Raw genomic sequence first — 17972 nt, 5'->3', positions numbered from 1 at the left:
TATGCGATCATCGTTATTTTGCGAACGGAATAATCAAGTTAATTATTTCGCCGGAGGAGAGGGCCCAAGGCCATTCGGCTTTAATCAAACGCCGGAAGGGCAAGCGCCATTCGATTAATCAAACGCCGGAATGGCCAATCACATGAGTTGTGGTAGTCGGGTTAGGATTTTCGTTATGTAATTTATTCAAAGTGTCATACATTAATGACTCATAAACATTTCTACTATATCACGCAAGTGCGGTCAATTACCTTATTGCACTAAGCCATAATATCTAGAAACATCTCAATTATATCTCATAGTCACTTTCGTTTCTTTCACGTGCCAATATATTATTCAGACTACACCACACTCAGGTGAAGTGGCAATATTCACTAATGCTATATTAGCATTTCACATATAAAATAATGGAGTGTATATACATTTCTCCAAGATATTGCATTAATACAACTATCCCAGCATATTATATCATGTCACAATGCTTCAACGATCACATACATTATAACGTATTAGGAATATAATATCTCCTAACATCTCAATATCGCCACGTGTCAAAACACACACAATATCAATGTCAAATCTTTATTAGATAATGACAACCAAAGTTGTACAAGCTTCCACAAAGATTTTTTATTACTACATATGTCCATATAATATACAACATAAAACGTAGTACAATTAAACAATCCACGGTCACAATCAAAGCCCAATATGCTTTTACACACTACTCACGCCAAATCTAAATTAGATAATTTACCAACCAAGTTATACAATATCCGATGATTATTTTATTACTATATATATCCATATAAACAAACATATGAAAACTGGAAAAGTCAACATCCACGGTCGGCCAACAACAACAAATCCAAAAGTCAATCCAATCGGTCAAAGGTCAACACCTCATGGTCAAGGTCAAACTCAACATGTCATGGTCAAAGTCAAACTGTCATCGCCAAAGTCAAAGGTGAAAGTCAACCGTCCCATCAAAGGTCAAAGTCAACCGTCAAAGTCAACGGTCGATGGTCAAAGTCAAACCGTATCTAGTCAAAGTCAAAGTCCTGGTCAAAGTCAATTCATCATTGTCAAAGTCAAAACTGTCGTTTCTGTGTTGTTCGACAGTCAGGTCATAAATAGCCATGGTTCATGGCTAAGGTCAAAGGTCATGGCTCATGGCTCATGACGAAGGTGATGGATGGACCCAAATGGCGGAGCCCAAACCTTAGACCCGAAACTCTAAAAGTCCACTTATTTATTCTAACCCCGACCCATTGGATCTATTTTAAGTCCTATGGGGGCCTCGCATAATATTAAACGGGCCCAAAACAATTAAGTGGTTGGCTCAAAAAAACAAATGAAAGCGGGCCCATAGACTAATATTAGGAACTGGTCCCAAAACTTAAGTTAAACCGGTCCACAAAACTTAATTAAATTGGGCCCAAACAAAAACAAATACATTTCGCCCAACATACTAAAATGAAATTAGAATCGGGCCTAAACAAAACCGACCCACTTGGTCTTGACCCAAGCCCAAGCCCAACCCGAAAAATTTCGCGTTTCATCTTCTTCAATCTTCTTCCACCACCACCAAACCGCCACCACAAGCCTCCACACGACCACCTCAATTTATACAAGCGGGTTTTAATCCCCATAACAACCCAAACAACATTAACAAAACCAAAAAACACCATTCACTAAATCGATCGCCCATCTTCAAAACTAGATCTACAAGATTTTTTCTTCGCCGCCATTAATGGCTTCCTTCTACCACCACCAACAACCTCACACAAACCTCAAACACACCCCTCACAACCAACCATCAACCCATCACTACAAAACACAACAACCCATTTAAACCCAAGAAAATCGAAAATCCCAACACCGCGCCATTAACGCCTCCAAGCTTCTTTAATCGCCCCACTCTCCAAAGACCCAATCGACCATCCCTCATCCCTCAATCAAACCTCATGACCCACCAAGCAAAACAACAACAATCAATGGCGATTACCAAGTAAGGTCTCAACTTAATGGCCTGTTAATGTTAAGCTTCGGACAGGGGTTCAACATCCCACCCAATTTCAACCAATCAACCAATATAACGACCCCTAATCACGGTTTAATCAACACCCTTCCCATACACAACAAAACCGGTTCAAACACAAGAAAAAATAATGTAAAATGAAAGATGGATGAGAACCGTAACATGGTTTTGGACGTAATTAATTGTATGGTTCTATATCGGGAAAAACACGAAAAATAAACTACTCACAAAACAGTTTATTTGGGTAGAAAATTCGAAAAATCTAAACCGATGAAAATCATAGTTTCTATATGGTGGTGAGAGTTAACTCTACTCACGGTATTAAAACTTCCCAATTCCTCCTCGAAGTCCGCCGTCGGCTTCCACCGCTCCAGCAAACGAGCTTCAAGCTCTGCCTCCATTTTTAATATATTATTATTTTTATGAACCCTATTTTCTAGAAAAAGGGTTTATATACTTGGGTCCGAAACCCAAGCCCAACACAGACTCGGGCCCAAAACCAGGCCCACGTATCCCGAGTCCGATCCGACGAATTTTGAAAATAAAATAATTTAATTAATTAATAAAATAGAAAAAATATGTATTTAAAAATACGGGCGTTACAGCTATACACATCTCAAAAGAATCTCGTCCCGAGATTCGGAAGTAAAGCTATACGAACAAAAACGTTGGTTATTAACTTAGAACCTATACAAGAATGCAGGTTGATTAAACTTAAACAAGATAACAGTGGTATTAATTATTTTTAAATAATACCCGAATATATATCCTCATGCCATTACAAAACCTATTACAGTTTAGCTGTCTATATTAAAACAATTTATTACTGTCACTTAAACGCAAGATAAATACATCATTTCTTATTAGCATGCATTTTCTTGACACGTAGCAGACTCTACGAAAAATAATATTCTACTTAAACTAATAAATGATATGGGGTAAGTTCATCCCAGTATAAAACATTATGGAGTTTTCATTATCATGCATAAAAGAAAATTAGTGTCCTGATACACTTAAAACAAAATGTCACTCATGTCATTGATACTACAATAAAACTTTATATTTACTTTAGTCATGCTATCAGAAAAATTAAATTTAAAACAACCCTTGAATCCTAATTCATGCTTGTAACTGGATCAAATATAGCACGTATCAAAAAAAATTTTTTCATATTAATCTATCAAAATCATATAGACTGAAACAAAACAATTAAGAATAAATACTTTCGAATATGCAAAAGTCATGTGAAACTAATTTAACGATATTAATCAATCATATCACGGTAATAGTTCACCTATATACAATAATATAAAAATGTGTATACGCAAGTATACACCTCTCAAAAAGAATACACGTGTATACGGAAGTATACACATCTCAAAAAGATCACATGTGTATACGCCAGTATACACATCTCAAAAAGAATACACGTGTATACGCAAGTATACACGTCTCAAAAAGAATACACGTGTATACGCAGGTATACACATCTCAAAAAGAATACACGTATATTTTATTATTATTATTATTATTATTATTTTTTATTTATAACTAATCACCTCTAACAGATTAATCTCTTATACTAAAAACTATTCATCCATTACAATGTACGAGTGAGGCGAGATAGTTCCTCCAACACCGAGGCAATTAGTTCCTTACTCAGTACGTCACAAAGCCATCAGATAATACAACTCATTCAATATAGATTAAAATATCTTATTATTTCTTAAATAATATCATACCACTCAAATACAAAGTTCACAAACATGTGGTCATACTTAATCCATACTCCACGTGAAAATGATCACAAACAATAAAACAACATTATAGCAGTATACACCATCTTGATCAAATCCATTAATAATTAACATATTACACATATAACCACTCCTCATATGATAAGGAAAAATAAAAAACATTTCATATGCACTCCACAAGAGTAACTAATATAGATATATACATCATACGTACAAACAAATCAAGAAAAATATTGACTCTCTTTATTTCTATATCTATTTTATTTTCTTTGTAAAAACAAAACAACTAGCGGAAATAGTTTTTGAAAATAAAACTCCTTAAACACTACCCATAAACCACGATCCGAGAATCACCTAGACTCACCCTAGTCTAAGCTAACCAAATGCTCTGATACCAATCGTCACACCCCAATTTAAATGCTGCGAATTCGGAAAACATTATTTGTCCCCGACTCTTCGATCTCCGAGGTGTGACGCACTCTCCACTCCAAAAAGCCCATAAACAGTTTAAAATATGCGGATAATTAAAACCAATAAAATTTTTAACTTAAACAAAGTCCTCTTCATTATAAAACAATTTACAAATGAAAATGCAAATAATATTATCTCAACTGAAAATCTATATCACCTCAAGGAAAACAAAACACAACACGAGATGCAATGCTAACTTAAAACCACAAGCAAAGAACCAATCTTCTTCATCACTAAACCCGTCAAAACTTATCAACTATGTTCATTGAATGAACACACCCGATAAGCAAACATGCAATCGGTTGACATTATAAAATCTTTGGTGTGAGTAGCCCTAAAATACAACATATAATTATACATATACATACATAATCCATACGGTAGTTAGTTCCTCCATCGAGGCTTTTAACTTTCAGCGACTAATACAACATCCTTAAGTTCAATAATTAAAAGGCGGTAGTTCCTCCACCGAGGCGCCTTTAACTTCCCACTAACCCACAACAAACCTATACTCATAATAAATAAGGCATGTAGTTCCTCCATCGGTTTTTAGGTTAACTAAACTATAAACAACCAAACATATACAATCATCTATCTAAAGATACATCATTAACTAACATATTACCATAATTAGATTATTTCGGGCTTTCTTTGTGTGTCCCTAAAATCACGTCAGATCTATGTCTTACCTAGTTTCCCGGCTACCACAATCGCAAACCCAACGCCGAACATGTACATCCACATGCCTCCCCTTACATAATGAGCCACTCGTCGCGTAACCACCTCGGCGGGATGCCGCGACACCGTAAATCTCACACGGAAGCCAAATCTATGTAAGCACCGCCACTATTCGGCATAAAATATTATGCGATCATCGTTCTATTATTTTGCGAACGGAATAATCGTTTAATTATTCGGCTCGCCGGAGGGGCCGAGGGCCATTCAGCCTTTAATCAAACGCGGAAGGGCGCCCGAAGGCCATTCAGATTAATCAAACGCCGGAAGGGCCAATCCACATGAGTTGTGGTAGTCGGGGTTCTAGGATTTTCGTTATGTAATTTATTCGGTGTCATACATTAATGACTCATAAACATTTCTACTATATCACGCGTGCGGTCAATTACCTTATTGCAGACTAAGCCCCAATATCTAGAAATATCTCAATTATATCTCATAACCATATTTCATTCTTTCACGTGCCAATATCTTATTGCACTACACCACACTCAGGTAGGCAAATATTCACTAATGCTATATTAGCATTTCACATATAAAATAATGGAGTGTATATACATTTCTCCAAGATATTGCATTAATACAACTATCCCAGCATATTATATCATGTCACAATCTTTTATCACATCATTTTACATTATAACGTATTAGGAATATAATATCTCCTAACATCTCAATATCATCACGCGTGTCAAAAAATACACAATATCAATGTCAAATCTTTATTAGATAATGACAACCAAATATGTACAAGCTTCCACAAAGATTTTATTACTACATATGTCCATATAATATACAACATAAAACGTAGTACAATTAAACAATCCGGTCCCAATCAAAGCCCAATATGCTTTACACACTACTACTCACGCCAAATCTAAATTAGATAATTTACCAACCAAGTTATACAATATCCGACGATTATTTTATTACTATATATATCCATATAAACAAACATATGAAAAAACTGGAAAAGTCAACATCCGCGGTCAGCCGGTCAACATCAAAGTCAATCACGGTCAACGGTCAAAGGTCAACACCTCATGGTCAAGGTCAAACTCAACATGCCATGGTCAAAGTCAAACTGTCATCGCCAAAGTCAAAGGTGAAAGTCAACCGTCCATGGTCAAAGGTCAAAGTCAACCCGTCAAAGTCAACGGTCGATGGTCAAAGTCAAACCGGTCCTAGTCAAAGTCAGCATGGTCAAAGTCAAAGTCAATTCATCATTGTCAAAGTCAAAGTCAAACCGTTTAGTGTTCGACAGTTCAGGTCATAGCCATGGTTCATGGCTAAGGTGAAAGTGCATGGTTCGTGGGCTCAATTGACGACGGTGATGGTTCGGACCCAACTGGCGGAGCCCAAACCTTAGAACCCGAAACTCTAAAAGTCCACTTATTTATTCTACCTGACCCAATTGGATCTATTTTAAGTCCTATGGACTGGCCTCAGACAATATTAGAAACGGGCCCAAAAAAGTTAAGTGGTTCGGTCCAAAAAATACAAATGAAACGGGCCCATAGACTAATATTAGAACTGGTCCCAAAACTTAAGTTAAACTGGTCCACAAAACTTAATTAAATTGGGCCCAAACAAAACAAATACATTTCGGCCCAACATACAAATGAAATTAGAATCGGGCCTAAACAAAACCGACCCCACTTGGTCTTGACCCAAGCCCAAAGCCCAACCGAAAATTACTCGTTCATCTTCTTCAATCTTCTTCCACCACCAAATCAAGGCCACCACAAGCCTCCACACGACCACTTAATTTATACAAGCGGTTTTAATCCCCATAACAACCCAAACAACATTAACAAAACCAAAAACACCATTCACTAAATCGACGCCCATCTTCAAAACTAGATCTACAAGATTTTTTCTTTTCCGCCATTAATGGCTTCCTACAAACCCACTCAACCAACCCTCACACAAACCTCAAACACACCCCTCACAACCAACCATCAACCCATCACTACAAAACACAACAACCCATTTTAAACCCAAGAAAAACAGCCCAACACCCAACGCCATTAACGCCTCCAAGCTTCACCGCCCCCACTCTCCAAAGACCCAATCGACAACCCTCATCCCCTCAATCAAAACCTCATAACCCACCAAGCAAAACAACAACAATCAATGGCAAGCATTACCAAGTCGAGGTCGGCGCTTCCATTAACGCTTGTTAAGTCTTAACCCGGCGGGGGTTCAACATCCCACCCAATTTCAACCAATCAACCAATATAATCGACCCCTAATCACGGTTTAATCAACACCCTTCCCATACACAACAAAACGGTTCAAACACAAGAAAAATAATGAAAATGAAAGACGGAAGAAACACGTAACATGGTTTTGGACGTCTGATAATTGATGCGGTTCTATACGGGGAAAAAACGAAAAATAAACTACTCACAAAAAGTTTATTTGGGTAGAAAATTAAAAAATCTAAACCGATGAAAATCATAGTTTTTAAGTAGTGGTGAGAGTTAACTCTACTCACGTGTATTAACCGAAAAAGATCCACGAATTCCTATTAAAAGAGCCGCCAAGGCTCCACGCTTCCAAAGAACGAAGCTTCAAGCTCGGCGCCTCCATTTTTAATATATTATTATTTTTTATGAACCCTATTTTCTAGAAAAAGGGTTTATATACTTGGGTCCAAACCCAAGCCAAACACGCTGATTTCGAGCCCAAAACCAGCCCACGTATCCCGAGTCCGATCCGGGCGAATTTTGAAAATAAAATAATTTAATTAATTAATAAAATAGAAAAATATGTATTTAAAAATACGGGCATTCTGACTATACACATCATTCAAAAAGAATCTCGTCGAGATTCGAAGTAAAGCTATATCTAACAAAAACGTTGGTTATTAACTTAGAACCTATACAAGAATGCTTGAGTTGATTAAACTTAAACAAGATAACATGGTATTAATTATTTTTAAATAATACCCGAATATATATCCTCATGCCATTACAAAACCTATTACAGTTTTAGTTTGTCTATATTAAAACAATTTATTCTTGTCACTTAAACATAAGATAAATACATCATTTCTTATTAGCATGCATTTTCTTGACACGTAGCAGACTCTACGAAAAATAATATTCTACTTAAACTAATAAATGATATGGGGTAAGTTCATCCCAGTATAAAACATTATGGAGTTTTCATTATCATGCATAAAAGAAAATTAGTGTCCTGATACACTTAAAACAAAATGTCACTCATGTCATTGATACTACAATAAAACTTTATATTTACTTTAGTCATGCTATCAGAAAAATTAAATTTAAAACAACCCTTGAATCCTAATTCATGCTTGTAACTGGATCAAATATAGCACGTATCAAAAAAAAAAATTTCATATTAATCTATCAAAATCATATAGACTGAAACAAAACAATTCAGAATAAATACTCGAATATGCAAAAGTCATGTGAAACTAATTTAACGATATTAATCAATCATATACGCACGGTAATAGTTCACCTATATACAATAATATAAAAATGTGTATATGCAAAAGTATACACCTCAAAAAAACTGCGTGTATACGGAAGTATACACATCTCAAAAGATCACACGCATGTGTATACAAGATACACATCTCAAAAAAATACACGCGTGTATATGCAAGTATACACGTCTCAAAGAATACACGCGTATATCGGGTATACACATCTCAAAAAAAGAATACACGTATATTTTTTATTATTATTATTATTATTATTATTTTTATTTATAACTAATCACCTCTAACAGATTAATCTCTTATACTTTAAAAACTATTCATCCATTACAATAATGCGAGTGAGAGATGAGATAGTTCCTCAACACCGAGGCAATTAGTTCCTTACTCAGTACGTCACAAAGCCATCAGATAATACAACTCATTCAATATAGATTAAAATATCTTATTATTTCTTAAATAATATCATACCACTCAAATACAAAGTTCACAAACATGTGGTCATACTTAATCCATACTCCACGTGAAAATGATCACAAACAATAAAACAACATTATAGCAGTATACACCATCTTGATCAAATCCATTAATAATTAACATATTACACATATAACCACTCCTCATATGATAAGGAAAAATAAAAAACATTTCATATGCACTCCACAAGAGTAACTAATATAGATATATACATCATACGTACAAACAAATCAAGAAAAATATTGACTCTCTTTATTTCTATATCTATTTTATTTTCTTTGTAAAAACAAAACAACTAAGCGGAAATAGTTTTGAAAATAAAACTCCTTAAACACTACCCATAAACCACGATCCGAGAATCACCTAGACTCACCCTAGTCTAAGCTAACCAAATGCTCTGATACCAAACTGTCACACCCCGAATTTCGACAGAATTCGGAAAAACATTATTTGTCCCCGACTCTTCGATCTCCGAGGTGTGACGCACTCTCCACTCCCAAAAGCCCATAAACAGTTTAAAATATGCGGATAATTAAAACCAATAAAATTTTTAACTTAAACAAAGTCCTCTTCATTATAAAACAATTTACAAATGAAAATGCAAATAATATTATCTCAACTGAAAATCTATATCACCTCAAGGGAAAACAAAACACAACCTGAGATGCAATGCTAACGCTTAAAACCAGCAAAGAACCAATCTTCTTCATCACTAAACCTCGTCAAAACTTATCAACTATGTTCATTGAATGAACACAACCGATAAGCAAACATGCAAAATCGGTCAAGATTATAAAATCTTTGGTGTGAGTAGCCCTAAAATACAACATATAATTATACATATACATACATAATCCATACGGCAGAGTTAGTTCCTCCATCGAAATTTTAACTTTCAACGACTAATACAACATCCTTAAGTTCAATAATAAAGGCGGGGTAGTTCCTCCATTTGAGGCGCCTTAACTTCCCACTAACCACACAACAACCTATACTCATAATAAATAAGGCATGTAGTTCCTCCATCGAGGTTTTAGGTTCTAACTAAACTATAATAACCAAGCATATACAATCATCTATCTAAAGATACATCATTAACTAACATATTACCATAATTAGATTATTTCAGGGGCTTTCTTTTGTGTGTCCCTAAAATCACGTCGTATCTATGTCTTTACCTGGTTTCCGCTACCACAATCGCAAACCCAACGCCGAACATGTACATCCACATGCCTCCCTTTACATAATGAGCCACTCCGATGCGTAACCACCTCCGCCGGGATGCGCGACACCGTAAATCCTCACACGGAAGCCAAATCTATGTAAGCACCGCCACTATTTCTAAGATAAAATATTATGCGATCATCGTTCTATTTTGCGAACGGAATAATCAAGCCACTATTCGGTTCGCCGGGAGAGGCCCGAAGGCCATTCAAATTTTAAGCGAACGCCCGGAAAGGAAGACCGGCGCCGCCATTCAGATTAACGAAGCGCCGGAAGGCCAATCACATGAGTTGTGGTAGTCGGGTTCTAGGATTTTCGTTATGTAATTTATTCGGGTGTCATACATTAATGACTCATAAACATTTCTACTTTATATCACGCTTGCGGTGTCAATTACCTTATTGCACTAAGCCATAATATCTAGAAACATCTCAATTATATCTCAACCATATTTCGTTCTTTCACGTGCCAATATATTATCAGACTACACCACACTCCAGGTAAGGCAAATATTCACTAATGCTATATTAGCATTTCACATATAAAATAATGGAGTGTATATACATTTCTCCAAGATATTGCATTAATACAACTATCCTAGCATATTATATCATGTCACAATGCTTCAACGATCACATACATTATAACGTATTAGGAATATAATATCTCCTAACATCTCAATATCGCCACGCGGTCAAAAATACACAATATCAATGTCAAATCTTTATTAGATAATGACAACCAAAGTTGTCAAGCTTCCACAAAGATTTTATTACTACATATGTCCATATAATATACAACATAAAACGAAGTACAATTAAACAATCCATTACCCACAATCAAAGCCCAATATTTTTACACACTACTCACGCGTCAAATCTAAATTAGATAATTTACCAACCAAGTTATACAATATCCGACAATATTTTATTACTATATATATCCATATAAACAAACATATGAAAACTGGAAAATCCACATCAATCGGTCAAAATGACCAAAGTCAATCAACGGTCGGCGGTCAAAGGTCAACACCTCATGGTCAAGGTCAAACTCAACATGCCATGGTCAAAGTCAAACTGTCATCGCCAAAGTCAAAGGTGAAAGTCAACCGTCCATGGTCAAAGGTCAAAGTCAACCGTCAAAGTCAACGGTCGATGGTCAAAGTCAAACTGTCCTAGTCAAAGTCAACAGGTCCTGGTCAAAGTCAATTCATCATTGTCAAAGTCAAACTGTCGTTTTAGGTGTTCGACAGTTCAGGTCATAGCCATGGTTCATGGCTTTGGGTCAAAGCGCACGTGGTTCGTGGGCTCCGTGATGACCAAGGTGATGGTTCGGACCTAATTAAGTGAGCCCAAACCTTAGAACCGAAACTCTAAAAGTCCACTTATTTATTCTACCCGACCCTAATGGATCTATTTTAAGTCCTATGGACCGCCTCGATTTAATATTAAAGCGGCCCAAAACAATTAAGTGGTTCGGTCCAAAAATACAAATGAAGCGGCCCATAGACTAATATTAGAACCGGTCCCAAAACTTAAGTTAAACCGGGTCCACAAAACTTAATTAAATTGGGCCCAAACAAAACAAATACATTTCGCCCAACATACAAATGAAATTAGAATCGGGGCCTAAACAAAACCGACCCACTTGGTCTTGACCCAAGCCCAAGCCCAACCCCGAAAATTCTTGTTCATCTTCTTCAATCTTCTTCCACCACCAAATCCGGGCCACCACAAGCCTCCACACGACCACCCAATTTATACAAGCGGTTTTAATCCCCATAACAACCCAAACAACATTAACAAAACCAAAACACCATTCACTAAATCGACGCCCATCTTCAAAACTAGATCTACAAGATTTTCTTCTATCGCCATTAATGGCTTCCTACCCCACTCAACCGCCTCACACAAACCTCAAACACCCCCCTCACAACCAACCATCAACCCATCACTACAAAACACAACAACCCATTTAAACCCAAGAAAAAATGCCCAACACCGTGCCATTAACGCTTCCAAGCTTCACCCCCACTCTCCAAAGACCCAATCGGCGGTCCTCATCCCTCAATCAAACCTCATGACCCACCAAGCAAAAACAACAACAATCGGAAAGGCGATTACCAAGTCGAGGTCGGCTCCATTAATTTTGTAGCTTCTTCCAGGGGGTTCAACATCCCACCCAATTTCAACCAATCAACCAATATAACGACTAATTCCTAATCACGGTTTAATCAACACCCTTCCCATACACAAAAAAAACGGTTCAAACACAAGAAAAAATAATGTAAAATGAAAGATGGATGAACACGTAACATGGTTTTGACGATAAATGATCGTGTCTCTATATATCGGAAAAACACGAAAAATAAACTACTCACAAAACGGTTTATTTGGGTAGAAAATTCAAAAAAATCTAAACCGATGAAAATCATAGTTTGAAAAGTGGTGAGAGTTAACTCTACTCACGTGTATTAACAGCCTCCACCTAATTCCTCCGAGTCCGAGTACGTGACTCCGCTTCCAAAGAAAACGAGCTTCAAGCTCGCCTCCATTTTAATATATTATTATTTTTATGAACCCTATTTTCTAGAAAAGGGTTTATATACTTGGGTCCGAAACCCAAGCCCAACACAGACTCGGGCCCAAAACCAGGCCCACGTATCCCGAGTCCGATCCGACGAATTTTGAAAATAAAATAATTTAATTAATTAATAAAATAGAAAAAATATGTATTTAAAAATACGGGCGTTACAAAGCATGAGGAAGTTAGCTTGAATAGCTAACCAACATTGTTTTATTCTGTTTAGTTTCGACATTTTTAGGTTATTGGGACAACAGTATATTGAGCTCCTCAAGAGTAACGTTATGATAGTTGGGTATAATGAGTTTGTTTTTAGAATGATAGGATTTGCTATTCAGAAAAGACTTCGTAAAGATACTTTGTATCTTTGTTGTCCAATTATTTATAAAACTTGTTATCATTATAAATAAAATTTCTACTAAAAAAATTTTAAAAAAAAACACACACACCGATGGATATGTGGGTTTTGGTTTTGTAAAATAACAAATCCAATTTGAATTCACCAAATAGGAATTTGATTTAGGATCAAAGAAGAAAATAAAAATTCAATGGAAGAGGAAACAGATTGGGAGGAGGTTGCACAATTTGAGTGGAAGAAATTTGGTAATAGTAACATTCATCACTTCATCTTCTACCGAATCGAGTCTCTTTTCCGCTTAAATTAGATGTTGGTATGATTTCCAAATTGATTTTTGGTAAATGAAATTGGTGTCCTCAAAGTGAGAGAGAGAAGAAGACTGGAAAGGCAGATTTAAGACTTGGCTGGCTTGGCTTGGGCTAAAGAAAATACAACAAAGACTTGGCTTTGACTTTCCATGTTGGCTAACTCGTGGTCCTTGGATTAATACCCATCTCGTAGTGATGTCCCCCGAACGTACGTGTCCCATTCAATTAAGCTGAAGTGTAGTGAGTGACACTATTCATCAACGTTTTTTAGCTTTTGGTGTACTTAATAGATCTAAGAATTGTATCTCTAGTCTCTAGTCTCTAGTCTCTAGTCTCTAGTCTCTACTATCTTAAAAATCCCTGCCCGACTATTTTTCTTAACATTTTTACCCCTGCTATTTTATTATTTGGACGGATTTACCCTTCTCTTTCCTACTGCCATTTTCACCAGGGGCGGCTCAAGACAATCAGGGGCCCTAGGCAAAGTTCAAATGTCAATGGATGCGAGGAATTTTTTTGGTCAGAGAACGCCAAATGCCAATAGATGTGAGGAATTTTTTTGGTGAGAACGCGAGAGAAACGTTGGAGAAGGTGAGAGAAACAAATGGTTATCTACCGTTATTTCATAGATTCCAATGTATGTTATCTAACCCTTAAATAAGGGTAGGAAAAACGATTGAGAAGCCGAAAAAGAAAGCATTGGGCTGAATTATATTGGGGCCCCTTAGGCTGTAGGGCCCTAAGCAGCTGCCTATTTTGCTAGGGGGTTGAGCCGGCCCTGATTTTCACTTCCTTCTACCATTTTCACTTAAGATATTCAGATGGTTTCACATCACCTAAAAGATTATCGGCTCTGTCGTTAAATCATTTTTCCCTCTATATTTCTCTTTATTTGAAACAAAATTGTGTTTTGGGATACTTTTTGGTTCTTTTTTGATGGGGTTATATTGTAAATTTGATTTTGTAAGTATTAATGCAATTGAAACATTGTAATTGTGAGTTTTATTTTATATTTCTTACCATCTCAGCTATTTTCTTTGCCATTTTTTGAATCACAGATCTGCATAAGAATGAAAGAGATTATGTAATGGAGAAGAAGAAAGAGAGTGATCTGTTGGTCCAGTAAGAGAATAATAAACTGTACCTTCCTATTTTTATTTTTTGTGATCTTTGAACCCAACAATAGTTATCCGCACGTGCACCAGACTATTATTAATACTAGTCTTGACGCACGTGGATGCCACGTATATCTTTTCTAGTTTTCTCCTGTTTTTTTCTGGTGGGGCCCACATATAAAAAAAACAGAAAAAGACAAAAAGCGTCGGACACAATGACAGCTCCAAAGCTAGCTCGCCTACGCCGCATCATTATACGTAGTAAAGATGGGATGTAGTAACACTTTAAGAACTATAATAGCTAGTATCTCATGCCAAACATATTGATCTTAAAATGCTTTATAGGACTTCAACAAATCATTTCCAGATGAAAAGTCCACGATCTGATACTCTCACTCATGAAGTCAAATCACAAAGACAAAGGAGCACTAACGATTAGCAGTAGTAGCCAAACGAGTACGGACAAAGAATAGATGATGGCCCATTCTAGTTAGGTTTTAACAATTTTTCCACCTACGGATGTATTTGCTAATGGAAGAAGACAGACCTTACGCATAAAGATCTATTCCCCAAAATTTGGCTGGTTGGTTAGTTCTAAGCTTCCGGTCTACACCCTTAATCAACTCCATGTCTCCTTTTGTTAGCTCAAAACCAAACACATCAAAATTCTCCTGCAACCTTCTCAGCAACGAAGACTTTGGAATGACAACTGTGCTCCTCTGGATACCCCAACGGAGAACAATCTGAGCCACAGTCTTTTTGTATTTCTCTGCCACACCCTGCCAATACAAGTGAGATTAAACCATATAGGAAAATAACTCCATTATGACACTTCTTTATTAAGAAAAGGTCCTAACTACCAGCATTTGATTCACATATGAGAAGATGGACCAACTTACTTTGAGAACTGGATCATCCAAGCATGAGACCGAGCCAAACCATTCAATGTTTGCAGCAGCACCACCTAGAGGAGTGTGAGCGTAAACACATATCTCATGTTTTGACAAAACTTAACAAGACTATCACGTTGGAAATAAGGATGTGTTTCTATTTGATTCACTGCAGGCTTCACCTTGGAGTAAGCTAGACAATCTCTCGTGAGGAAGATGTCATAGTTGCTGCACTAAACAAAAGTAGATTAGAGTATTCAAATACTGAAGATAATATTGCATTAAGGACTCTACAGGACAGGCATGCCTGAGTGGATGTGTCTCATCTGGGTAATCTCCTCTAAATGTATTGACTATCAGCTTTATCTAAATAATAGCTGCATCACTGGAAAGCCATCCAATTTCTAGAATCCTAATGAATGAAATAGATAGGATCATTAGAAGTTGACCCAACTTTGATGGATTTAGGATTACAATATCCTAACTGTTGGACCCATAAAATTACGACCTGAACCCCCTTTACTTGATATATAGTGGTTTACATATCCATGGTTAGATTACCTGATACCAATGCTGCGAACTAGACCCATTGAAACTAGATCTTCCATGGCATGCCATGTACTTTCAAGAGATATAGTCGTGTCTATTTCAAGAACACCATCTTCATCTAGAGCACTGGAAGTTGTACCGACACCTGGATATATACGTAGAAATGGTATAATTATATAGAAACAATAAAGAAAACCCACCAATGAAAAGATTAATATACTGCTCCTTAGACTATCAAATTTCAGGATCCATGTGTATCTATGAGGGGGCAACAAAATTAAAACCTCGCTATCATCATCTTAATGTAATTCTGAATGCTCTATGTAGAATATATATCGCCAATAATGTAATTGTGACTGATCTATATAGATATGCTCATATTAGATATGTGCCGATAACTCATTAAAGATGGTCAATATCCAGGAAAACCCTATGAGATGAGGGAAAGCTAGAGGGAAAAAATCGATCGTATGAACATTTTTTTTTATTGTAAACCAAAACCACTCTAGCTATATATCATGATTTAGCGGTCCAGATTCTTGAGTCAGTTTAGCTAATTGCTGGCGTTGTAAAACATTTACATAGACTTCTGGTTTTATTTATAGGAAAGATAAAATGAAACCAAAACAAACAATTTAATTCTAAAAAAAAACAATAAATTGGCAAGCAAGAAGTCACCAGTATGCTTGGTAGCTATAGGGAAGTGGACAAGGTATAAATCTAGGTATTCTAGCTGAAGTTTCTTCAAGCTGGCTTTACATGCCTCTATAACGTGTCCATGGTCCGAGTTCCATAGCTGCAACAAAAAAGGAAACAATTGTTGGGTAAAAAGACAAACACAAGTAATCAAAATATGAGTGAATATAATTAAAAGTTTCCAACTGGCCTTGGTGGTAATGAAAAGTTCCTCCCTCTTCACAAGGCCAGTCTGAAATGCTTCTTTTAGTGCTTCTCCTACTTCATCTTCATTCTGGTAATCAGCTGGAATTATTATAACATATATACAAACACGGCTGTCAATAAAATTACACAGTAAAAAAGTAATCAGGAAAGTGTAATCAGTAGTTGAGAGTGTGATTTACCGGCACAGTCGAAATGGCGATAACCGATATTAATTGCATTAAAGAGAAGATCTTTGATTGATTTGCCTTCCATTCTCCATACTCCTAATCCTATTATCGGCATCTCCAATCCGTTGTTCAGTTTTATCGTTGCCATTTCCCTTACCGTTATTATCCTTCTCTCTCTCTCTCTCGATAGAGTCAACGTTATATCGTTGCCTTTTTTAACTGTTTCTTATACGCTTTGGGCTCACTAAGTATGAGTCCACAATCCCAGTCCAGTTTTGCTGTCCAACATCAACTGTTTTGGGACATAAAAATTCAATGCCCACAATCCTCGTCCAGGCTCACTATTTTTTTTTTAAAACCATCTTTACCTTTTTCATAATTGTGCTTAATTTCTTGGATGTATTGTCATTTAGTATGGTGTTAGTGCGAATTTGGCATTTTGCAGTAATGACCAATTCTTGTGCAAGAGAGGCAATCAGAGAAAGAGGGAAAGAGTGTAAATGTCAGGGTGGGGTGAATGAATGTTGAAGCATGGTTTAGAGCATTCCTAATGCGGGTGAAAAAGAGGGGGATGTGAAAATTTTCACTTTCTTTTGGTTCAAAACCAATGCCTAATGCAGAGGTGAAAAAGATGGTGATTATTTTTCCAAGTCATTTCCAGGGTGAAATTTTTAACCAAGATAATGGCTGATTTGTGAACTTGGGACGGGATGTTGGATTCCGTCTCATGTGTTTAAAAAAAAAAAAACGGTTTTTTTTTTCAGACAGAATGTTCCGTCTCGCGTGTTTTTTTCACTTTTTTCAGTTTTTTTTAACTTCAGACAAAATATTATACGGGGATGTTACATTCCGTCTCGATCAAAAAGCCTCCAGACGGAATCCAACATCCTGTCCGAGATTATTTTTCATCTTTGCA

The 17972-nt window shown here is 36.5% G+C and overlaps 1 pseudogene across 1 annotated transcript; it reads right to left on the bottom strand.

Moving 5' to 3' along the window:
- Positions 1 to 14856: 14856 nt before the first annotated feature.
- Positions 14857 to 17270, bottom strand: LOC147520352 (NADP-dependent D-sorbitol-6-phosphate dehydrogenase-like; annotated as a pseudogene). The gene is made up of 6 exons (XR_015212585.1): positions 17069 to 17270; positions 16873 to 16967; positions 16665 to 16782; positions 15999 to 16131; positions 15447 to 15665; positions 14857 to 15326 (listed from the first exon to the last, which is right to left on the bottom strand). The product of XR_015212585.1 is annotated as an NADP-dependent D-sorbitol-6-phosphate dehydrogenase-like (transcript).
- Between the last annotated feature and the right edge of the window lie 702 nt (positions 17271 to 17972).

The sequence above is a fragment of the Coptis chinensis genome, chromosome 2 (assembly GCF_015680905.1).
Source record: "Coptis chinensis isolate HL-2020 chromosome 2, ASM1568090v1, whole genome shotgun sequence".
NCBI classification, from domain to species: Eukaryota; Viridiplantae; Streptophyta; class Magnoliopsida; order Ranunculales; family Ranunculaceae; genus Coptis; species Coptis chinensis.
The sequence above is the reverse complement of the archived record's forward strand: the minus strand, read 5'-3'. Positions and strand labels throughout refer to the sequence as shown.